We start from the raw sequence: 9,751 nt of genomic DNA, 5'->3' as shown, positions 1-9,751 counted from the left end.
TCTATATATAGATCTATATATATATAGATATAGATATAGCTATATATAGCTATATATATAAATATATATTATATGTATTCCATCAATGGGCACACTCGCAGGTTCTAAGGATTATAGATATATATTACGTACATCTAAATCTAAATTGATTACAATGCATTCTTCAAAATTATGCAAAAATCCCAATTTTGCTCATTTCTCTAGCAATGACCAGTTTCACTTGGGACACACACACACATTTTGTAGAATAACATTTGTGCTTGGAGTGTAAAAAAGTAAAGATTGCGCTGGGTATAGTTAACATTCAAATCTATGAGGTCTTATTTAATATAACTTGATATAATATTCTAGCACATTTGTTCATGCTTGTTTAGTTACATAAAATGGCTTTCCATAATTGAATCCAGTGCAAACAATTCGTAATGTCCTCCGCCTGAGTTTACTTGAAACGCCCAGTTAAGTTCAGGTGAATTGAAAAGAAAGAAAAATAAAAAATTTCCATTAACCCTAATCAGGTGTTTGTAGTGAACAAAGGGTAGAAAAAAATGTCCTAAAATATCAGTGCCGAGCTTGTGAGTATGTAGGATCCTTTTATATTATTTTGATAAAATGTAACGTAAATGCTGCTCTCTGTGATCCTGATTTTCTAACAGTAAAACCTTTAAAGGGTAACTCTACCTTTATACTTTATGACTTAATATTCAATACAGGGGCAGCAAAAAAATACATTTTGTAACTATCGATGATAAACGATTTAGCTCTGTTTTTTCATGTAAAAAGTATTGAAGTTTCTACGGTTGTCAGTGCAAAAAGTTTTCCTGTTGTCAAGTGTGAACTGTAGAAAAGTACCACACCATGTCTATGTGAACTTTCTACAGTTAACGGTAGACAGTTGGAGACTGACCCCCAATGTGGCTGTGGGTAAAAAAGATACTGTCTATACAGACATACTTTTTTTATTACCCTGCTGCAATGTCACACTTGTAACAAAGGCGGCGTTCCACTTAAAAAAAAAGTTGATGATTAAAAAAATGTTGGCGTGGAAAAAAAGTTGATAATTTTCATGAATGATGAATGTAAAGCAACACCAACATAAATGCAAACAGAAAATATAATTCATGTCATTTCAATATATTCTGTTTTACAAGAGGAGTAAAAGATGCTCAGTTTACAAAGTGAATGTTCCCTTGGTTTGGTGAATAAGATGTATTCACTTTGAATACCCAATCGGCTGCATGAAAAATGAAAAAAAAAAAAAAAAAAAAGAAAAAAGATTTTTGCTTGTGATTAGAAGACTGAAGTAAATACAGCCTTACCTTATTTGCTAAGTGAGCATTCACTAGGCTAAGCGAGCAATGGAGTTCAATTTACTAAAGGAGGAGAGAGTGTTCACTTTGCAAAGTGAGTTTTTGCTTAGCTTAGTAAGGAAGGTGAAACTGTATTCTTACCGAATACCCATCATACGCAAGTAAAATATTTAAAAAAACATTTTTTTTTGCTGATATGTGATTGGATGATTGCAAACACAGCTTCACTTTAATCACTAAGCTAAAAGGACATTTGTTCAGTTAATCTATCTTCCTGGCTTCTAACAGCACCCATCTCCATCCCCAATTCATACTGAAAAGTAAAAATTTAAACAGAAAAGTTCAGAATCATTTGTGATGGTATGAGAGGCAATATTACAAAGTGTCATCAGAAATTGTTTGCATTGTCTGATCCAATCTAATGATATGCCATTAGCCGCTGAAAGGCAGGACTGCAGACATTAATTATTTGTTGCACTGCCTCATTACAAGTCAGGAATCACGTAAAAAGAAAAAAAAATACAGCAGAATCTTATATAAACTGCAGATGGCTTTATACGACACCTAAATATAAAACTGACATTGTTTGGGATGATATATTTTTCCTCGCACGGTATACTCCACAGCCTTTTTTTTACAGTTAATTTACAGACTTTTATTTTTATTACTTGTTTCCAGTTTCCTTTACACCTTCATCTGTTATAGATAAGATTAGTCTTTTTACCTGTGCCCTTTGCCCTATGTTATTATAGCCAAGAAGCATTTTGTTTGATCTTTGTATATGTATTTAATATGTACAATGAGTGGCACTGAAGAGGTGATGTCCAAATCAGCCTACGTTTAAATGCAAATCCTATAGAATCACTCCAGAGACCTGTATGAGTTAAAAGTAAATTAAAATCTTTATGTATAATAATGTATATAATAATGTCATATACAATATGTATTTAAACCAGCAAAGTTTAGCTCACCTAGATAATATTTATTTATTTTTCTCAGTATATTCCCTTAAGAGGAACCTTTACTTATTTCATAAATAATTATAAATAAAGGCTATTTTTTTGTTTTTTGTTTTTTGCAGTTCTACGTGTAATTAAAAAAAAAAAAAAAAAAAAAAAAAAATATATATATATATATATATATATATATATATATATATATATATATATATATATATATATATAAAATTATTATCCTCAAATGAATACAAAAAAGTCCAACATTATCATTGGGAAAATATAAAGGTAAAGTGATACCTTTCGTTGTCTGATTAGAAAAAAAAACTGGAAGCTTCTTAGACAGTTGTCTGTTTTCAGGCATACATTGGGGGAATGATAGAAATGAATTCATATTTGCATGGATGCAAGTGTGCAATAATGTATTTCTGTAATAAATAGATAGATTGCTAGCTAGCTAAATAGATCGACACACCCAAACTTCTGTTCATAAAGAGCAAGTCCTTTTACCTCTCTATATATTCTATATGTCTATATTTAATCATATATATATATATATATATATATATATATATATATATATATATATACAGAAAGCTTGGAGTTAAAATTATACCATTTATGGAAGTAAGTATTATTAGGTAATAGGCAGAAAATGCAAGAAAAACATACACACATGCAATATATATATATATATTTAATAAGAATTGTTTGAGGTTTTAGCTTATGCACGTATCATGTTTGTTGGAGGATCATTGTGAAACTGCGCAGGAACACAAGTATTCACACCCAAAAGTCAAAAAATATTATGATCCTTTTGTAAATAAATAATTAAATGAGCATTTTATCATTTGCTTTAAGTGCAGCTAAAACCTTTCCTTTCCTTTGCCAATGAACTATCTATAACATACACATCGAATTTGTATTTTACATTTGCTATCAACATCCAGCACATGTGTGAACCCACAGCTGAACATAGCGTTTTGCGTTTTGCAGCGTCATTACAAAGAAAGAAGAAAAAAAAATAAGCTACAGCATACATTGCAAAGTGTTGGTCACATTGAAATTCACGATTGTCCTTTTGTATTGTGACATTTCATAATAACACAAAAACTTTTTCTCTGGCTCCTTGCAGCTTTAACCTGAACTTCCACTCTTTAGTGTATTGCTAGGTGTGCAACACGTACACTCTTGCGCATGCGCACAACATACATGCTGAACTAGCACTTGTCAAATTGACATAATCTGCAACCTGCAAATATAGGCCAAAACAGGGAAAACATAAAATGGCGGAACTGAGCAAGCCGTAAAATGGCGTCTGGAGTTTCGCCAGGCACAACACAGAAACAGTTGCTTGGCCAGGATTGTTTTATTGTGCTTTTCCTCTTTTATATAGGTATATGTATTATACTTTTTTAAGGTGAGCATTTGAACACACACATACAGTATATATATATATATATATATATATATATATATATATATATATATATATATATAGTACATGCTGTATTTATTTAATGTCTATTTTACTTTCTCTTTATTTTGTATTGCTACCTCTATGTATTTTGAGGACATTCAGCAGATTTTCTGGAACAAGGGCAAGAAAGAGTGCTTTCCTAAAATATTCTGTGATTGACCAGCTCACATCCTTCTTCATCTTGGCAGTGTTTTTCTGTGCCCTGAAATGCAGCAATTCAAAGCACAGTTACACAACTCCACACAGTTTCACGTTCATCGTTTTGCTTTTCAAACGCGGACGTGGCATCCTGATGAACAAGGGGTTAAAAAATAGCGTTTCATACAAGTCTCATTTGTTTTTAAGGGGATTGCAAATTTTTAGGGTACTTTGATCAGAATAATTTCACCTGACAATTGCCCTAATGCCAGCATTGGAAACTATTGATTTTAATTTATTTTTTCATCTGGGTAATTTCACGCTGTATTGCCGTTTTAATAACCATCATTTCATTTTTGTTTTCTATATGGGGGGGGGGGAGTACACATGTACTGTGAACATGAATGTGAAAGTTTTTTCTTGTTTTTATTTTGTGGAACACTGTGGGTGCTAAGGGGTTAATTTTAAAATCAAGGAGCAATTTTTTTATTTATTTTTTTGACCTCTGCGAAATTTGAGGTGACGCAAACTTAGTTTTTGATGGCATACCAGCTGATAATAGTGTAAATTCAAGCGTTGTCTGTGGACAGATGGGTGACAGTACCTGCAAACACACCTCCCCAATTGCCTAATTGTTTCACAGAATATAAACCAGTAGCTAATTATATCTTTTATTATCACTATTAATAAATATACCCTCATCAGTTCCTTCTATGAAATCAGCCGGATTTGTGATTATAATATTTTTGCAGTTATACTTTTAGAAAACAAAAATTGACATACTATATGATATAGATAACAACGTTAAGACAGCTTCTATTGAAAATGTTATGGATTTCTTTTTTATGTTTTGTTCAAAGAATAAACCAAGCATTGAGGACTTTAGCAATACCAAAAGAGTGGCAAAAAAATTGAAAAGACATTATTTTTTAAATTATTCTGGTTAAAAAAAACAATCAATTCATTCAATCATTATTGCCTTGCAAAATAGTCAAAGTAGATTAAGAAGATCAAGATCAAGACTTGAGTGAATTTTACGTACTAAATATTAAGTTATTATTGACTGATTATTTTCTAAGTGCTATACAAACATGATTAAGCAGTTATTTTAATGCCCGCTATTTGTATGCTTAATAAAGTATAATATAAAATATATGCTGATCATTTACTTTATGTTTTTTACCTCTCAACCGTGCTGCCAAAATGCAATTTTAGTGTTGTCAATTTTTGCAGTTTGATTATGTGTACATACTGTCCTGTATAGTAGATGTCCTATAGGAATGACCCTAGCTGCAAAGGCTGCACAGATCAAGCAGTCTTTGCATTCAATATACAAGCTCATAATTATAAAACAATATCAGACTGCCAGAATAGAGTATAGGTCACTCATTAACTGAAGCAGTACTTTTCAGCTTAGCCGGTGTTCGCACCTAAAACCCATTACCCTATAAGTTCAACGTTAATTGGGAATTTGAAGTAAGCACAATGTAAGGCGAAATATAAGCTTCAATGTATAGCAGCTATGGATGGCTGATGCAGTGGCCTGTATTGATATGGGAATTTTAAGGACTATTAACGTGGCTTTGTATTATTGGTTAAGCATACATCTGTAGTTATGGGATACACATTTAAATAGTAAGTCATTTAACCAGAAAATGATTGCGCATTTAGAAATCAAGACAGGAAAAAATCGAGCTATTATTGATTGATAACCTGTTTGCAGGTACTCCACATACAATGATGTAGTCGATCTGTAAGGCACTGTACGTGGTTTTTCACATGTTAGGCTGGAGTACCTAAAGCCATATTGCACTATGAAGCACTAAATTATATATCTATATATATATATATATATATATATATATATATATATATATATATATATATATATATAATCATTATTATTATACAGGATTTATATAGCACCAACAGTTTGTGCAGCACTTCACAACATGAGGGCAGACAGTACAGTTACAATACAATTCAATACAGAAGGAATCATATATCATATATATGTATATGTGTGTGTGCAACATTGTGAAAATGTATGCATAGTAGCAACACATGAATATATGCATATATATATATATATATATATATATATATATATATATATATATATATATATATACACACATATATATATTTATGTATATATAATAATGTGTAAACATATGTATGATAACTGTATGATAACAATGTGTGAAAATAATATATTATATATGTGTTTGTTGTTATTATCATTATTATTATAATTTGTAGGCATGTGTATAGGAACAATGTGTAAAAATGTATAAATGTGCTTATAATTATATTGGAATGTTGATACTTTTTTTGCATTTTACATCCTGTAACCTTTAACATTTAATAAGAAGGAGACAGGTGATACTCATTTGACCTAACAGGTATAAAAAAGGGATTGGTAGTATTGGTATGCAGGGGTTTTTCTAGGGACCAACATTTCCAGGGACAGCTCTAAATCTTTGGACTGCCCTTGGAAGTCCGGGACAGTTGGCAGTTAAAACGTTGGTATGTTTCAATCCCATTCTGATGCAATACACATAGTGCTTGCAAAAACAGCACTGACTTCAGTTACAACATGTTCATCTTTCTAAAAGCCTAAGAAAATCGAGAAATCAGAACCTAGAGGTCTTTCATTTACCTTTTTTTTTTCCCCCAGATCTTCGTGACTCATTGCTGCAGCCTGTGTGACTCTTAGTATGGCTTAATTCCTGTCTATAACGGAGACTAGGCCCAGATTGCAGAAAACGCTGGCAGAATTCAGCACTACAAGCTGCTTGCTTGTAAAAAAAACAAAAAAAACCCAAACCAAGCACCTAAGAATTTTAAGGGTAAATGGACGATTTGGAAGAGCTTTTGATTACAGTAAGGCAAACACAGCAAGTTATTTTCTAAATCTTGCTTTCTGAGTCCCCCACATCCTGCCCACGAGGGAATGAACCTATTTTTAGGATGTCAAACTCTGTTTAGCATTTTTCTGCTGAATTTTCATATTTTTTGCCTCCTTCTGTTACCTTGTGTCCAACTGTCACTTATTTCATGAATATAGTCATACACAGGCAAGGTGTTTTCCTTTTGGGCTGTTGGCACATATCTTGTGCCCAGGATATAGACTGTAAGGATGTCATTTTTATTTATTTTTTTAATCCAACAAATTCTAAAATATGACGTGCGTGTCACTGGGTGTAGTTAAGGTGAAATGAAAAAAAAGTGAACGCTGCGAAGCTTAATTGCTGAAATGGCTAATCGACGGTTTCAAGAGGCGTGATTGAAATCAGTTTGCTCATGAGTTTTGACAGGAAGATCTGCTATCAGTACTAGAAAATCTAGAAATCTATCAATACTCCTGAAAATCTAGAAAACACCTCTCTATGTATTTGTGTTTTCGCTATGTGTGATAAATAGATAGATAGACACGTCTGTTTATAAAGAGCTAGCCTATTTACCTCTCTGTCTATCAATATGTCTATATTTATGCTATATATATATATATATATATATATATATACTTAAAGGTGGGGTATGCCTGTATATATATATATATATACACACATAAAACTTAAGCTGTAACTGATGGTGTGTGCACTCTTATAAAGGGTGAAGATAGGATGCATTTTTGAATTTTAATTCTAATATATATATATATATATATATATATATATATATATATATATATATACACTATGCACATGTACATACACACGTTAGCTGCAAATAAAGTTTGTGTATTTTACTAAAGTCTTTATACAATACCTAGTAACCCCTTCCCCCACCTCCAAATCCTAATTACTTGACCCTCCAAACCCATCTTCTCTTTACTGTACGAGGGCATGACTACAAGGCCTGTAAAGTTTTAAAATCGAGCCTGTGCATGTTTAATAATGTGTTTCTTCCTCACTGCCACCCCCCCCCCCCCTCTCTATTTTTTCCCTCCTTCAAATATACCAATGAAGTTAAAAGTATATATTTTTTTTCGTATGAAAGCAGAGAGGATTCAATTGGTTGAGAGGAATGGCGAGAGGTGACGCAACAGGATACTTGGCCGGGTATAAATGTTGATGTATGCCAAAGCTAGGCGTACCAACATGTACTGTTGCTATGAGAGAAATAGCCGGTCGAGGCCTAAACTCCCCCCTTACACACACACCTCCCCGTCCTCCCCCTTTTTTCCCTTTTGCTTTTTTGGCTTGTACCATCGAGAATGCAAACAGCTCACTGTAACGAAGGAAAGGAAGAGCCCGGCGGATGTTTTCATTAGGATGAATAGGAAAAAAAAGGGGATACAGGTTAGTGAGAAGGGGTGGGGAGCTATGAAGCCTAAACGCTAGAGGTGCAATCTGGAAGCCGATAGGATCACGTTTAACTAAAGCAAATCACAAGACTAGGCTAAATTAAGTTACCGCAGTTCGTATGAACAAACTGATTATTTTATTTTTTCAAACATAAAAAAAGACCCCCACCTTAGTTTTTGAGTCAGTTTTTCCCTTCTGAGGATTGAGCGGTTAAGGTTTTGCTTTAACTCCTCGATGTCATCAAATAAAAAATAAAAATAATATTGAAATAAAAGTAAAGTACTCTGAAAAAAAGAAAAAAAGAATCAGAAAAGAAAGCAAGAAACGTGGGGAATAGCTTGCAGGATTTTTTTTTTTGTCTTCCTTCTTCAGCAGAGAGAGAGAAAAAAAAAGTTTGTTCTACTGAACTTAGTTGAGCAGCCTTTGGAAACCATGCCAAAAGAGGCAGGATGTTCTGCTTACAATAGGCGTACAGAGATCTGCCACAAATGGAAAAAGCCAAATGTTGGTCTTTGGAAAGAAAAAAAAATACCATACACTCGCGCTTTCTTTTTCTCTCACTCAATCCGCACATCTCTGCCTGAGAAAACGTAGCGTCTTTTTTTGCTGCAGGAGGGGGCCTACCAATGTGTGTGTGTGTGTGTGTTTTTTTTTTTCTTCAGCTCTGCAGCCCGCTCATGCCTGTGAAGGGTTAAGGAACAGGTTTTTATTTTTTAATATCTGCTGTCGGCAGGAGTTAGTCGCCTCTCAGCTGTTTTCTAGAACTCTAAGGATTCTTTCTTTTTAAATAGTACTATCTTACTGACTTTTTTTTTTCCGCAAATTGAGGTATGGAAAGGACGTTTGTTAAAAAAAAAAAGTGGGGGAAAAAAAAAAAAGGCGTACTGGGTAACCAGCAACGTGACACTTGGCATGATTCCTGCAGCTTTGCTTTGGGTTATGCAGGGGGAGGGAGTGCTACAAGAAGCTGCTTTAGCAGTTCGGCAGTAAAGAAGAGAGAAAATGGAGGGCAGACTTGTCGTCTTCCTCTAGCGTGGTGGATCTTCTGCACAATCCTCTGGCATGCCTTGTCTTTCTTTGCAGTCTGATTTTTTTTTCTTCCCCCTTTTTTTTTTTTTTCAATGTAGGCACACTCAATCAAACTGCAATCATGGCAGCTGGTTTTCTTTTTTTCCCCCTCGCTCGCTCTCTCTTTCTTTTTTTTTTTTTTTTTTTTTTTTTTAGCCCAGCAGTGGAGCTGTGTCGCCCAAGTGCTTATCAGCTTTTGACTCGGTGCCAAGATCATAGCTAGAAAAAGGGCCGGGCAGCTTTACTTCAGATTTTGCAGATGGTTTTAAAGTGAAGGCAGGGGAGTTACTGTGGGAGAGGGGAGAGGAGGGTGGGGGGGAGCAGGGCACCCACTCAAACCGGAGCAGAATAGGGGATCTACTTGCTGGCTGGGTGTTAACAGGGTGAGAGCATATAGCTACACAGAATGCCAGGGTAAACCTATAATTGCATATGCATATGCCAAGTACATATAAAATATATATATTTTTAATACATACGTAGCTGAGT

At 33.9% G+C, this 9,751-nt stretch overlaps 1 long non-coding RNA gene across 1 annotated transcript in view; it reads right to left on the bottom strand.

The window, feature by feature from the left end:
- LOC141132915 (uncharacterized) overlaps positions 1–9,502 on the bottom strand; it is a 98,324-nt gene extending 88,822 nt beyond the window's left edge. Inside the window, exon 1 of the long non-coding RNA XR_012242983.1 lies at positions 8,363–9,502. This is a non-coding gene — a long non-coding RNA (uncharacterized lncRNA). The remainder of the gene's footprint in view (positions 1–8,362) is intronic.
- Between the last annotated feature and the right edge of the window lie 249 nt (positions 9,503–9,751).

The sequence above is a fragment of the Aquarana catesbeiana genome, linkage group LG03, assembly GCF_042186555.1.
Source record: "Aquarana catesbeiana isolate 2022-GZ linkage group LG03, ASM4218655v1, whole genome shotgun sequence".
Lineage (NCBI taxonomy): Eukaryota > Metazoa > Chordata > Amphibia > Anura > Ranidae > Aquarana > Aquarana catesbeiana.
This window is presented reverse-complemented; position numbering and strand designations above follow the sequence as displayed.